The following is a 1637-nucleotide window of genomic DNA, read 5'->3' on the forward strand; positions in this document are numbered from 1 at the left end:
AAGTATATCTTTTCATGGGACAACACTGACAAAATAACACTTGACACAATGAAAAGTAGTCCGTATGCAGCTTATACAAAAGTGTAAATTTATTATTCCCACAAAATAACTCTATATACAGCCAATAATGTCTAAACTACCGGCAATAAATTTTAGTACACCCCTTAGAGAAAGTTACTTAAGTGTCAATATTTTGAATGGCCAGCCAAAATTTCCTTAACTGTCTCGGGCACGGAGTTCATCAGAGCTTCACAGGTTGCCATTGCAATGCTTTCCAATCATCCGTGATGACATCACAGAACTGGCAGCTATTCAATACTTGGCACTCCTCCACTTTCCGCTTGAGGACGTCCCAACGATGTTCTGTTGGGTTTAGGTCTGGAGACATGCTTAGTCAGTCCATCACCTTCACCCTCTTCAGTAAAGCAGTGGTCATCTTAGAGGTGTGTTTGGGGTCATTATCATGCTCTCCATTTCCAGAGGGAGGGGATCATGCTCTGCTTCAGTATTTCACATCATGGTTTTGCTGTTACTTAGTTATTTGAATAGAGTAACTTGATAACTAACCATATTTTATTCTATTCTATTCAGCAGAAATGATATCACTTGATGAGTCAGTAATAATTTCTGGATTTCCTTCAGCATTTCCTGAATGATTGACAGAGCTTAGCTGTATGTTGTCAGAGGAAATAGTGGGATGGTGCAGACTGCTGCAAATAAATCATACATAATTCAGTCACAGCAACATTTTGTGCCAAATGTTGGCATTTATTAAAGAGTTTAGTTGAAGTTGTAACCATGGAGACACTGATGATTGTGTTCAGACCTCTGATCTGACCTGGAAACAACCTGAAGCAACCAAACACCGATTTTCCATCAATCTGGAGCCTCTCTGCAGTCTATCATTTAAACTCCAAAGACCCTAAAACAGCTTTTTCTAAAAACATAACAGTCAATGGAAGCTGCATACAGAGTAATTTTTCTCATCTCTGATTAAAAACCAAAAATTCAAGTCAGCAAACATTTTAATTCAAAATAAACTCATATTTAAGTTCAACATTCTAAACTATAAATGTAAAAACATTCAACAAAAAGTAACTAAGCTTCAATGTCATTTAGTGAAAGTTTCTACATAATCTTCATTACATGATTTAGATTATTTGTGTTTACAAAAATCTGTTTCTGCACAGCTCTCTGGATTTCAGTAAGTTTGAAATCTTACCCTTGACTAGGCCTGGGGTCTCCAACCAAAGTCCTAAAGAGCTTTTGGCCTGCAGGCTTTAGACGTATCCCTGCTCCAACACACCTGATGAATGGCTCATTAGCTGACGTCATTCTGAAGACAAATTCAATCATTTGATTAATCTGTGTTGGAGCAGAGATGCATCTAAACCTTGCAGGACAGTAGATATTGAGGACTAGGGAAGGAGAATCCTGGACTAGGCCATTCCAATAATACTGTTATTCTTTTCTTGTCCTGCTGGTGACCCAGTTTGGACCAAGTTGGACCAGGGTCCTCGAGTCATATGATGAATTATTACCGACCCATTTCACATTAAAAAGGCCCTCTGTGTGGCTTCTAGTGTGAATATACTTAAGTGATGAATTTGAGGGTAAACCTTTCCACAGATGTTGCA

Source organism: Poecilia formosa, unplaced genomic scaffold (genome assembly GCF_000485575.1).
Source record: "Poecilia formosa unplaced genomic scaffold, Poecilia_formosa-5.1.2 Scaffold428, whole genome shotgun sequence".
Lineage (NCBI taxonomy): Eukaryota > Metazoa > Chordata > Actinopteri > Cyprinodontiformes > Poeciliidae > Poecilia > Poecilia formosa.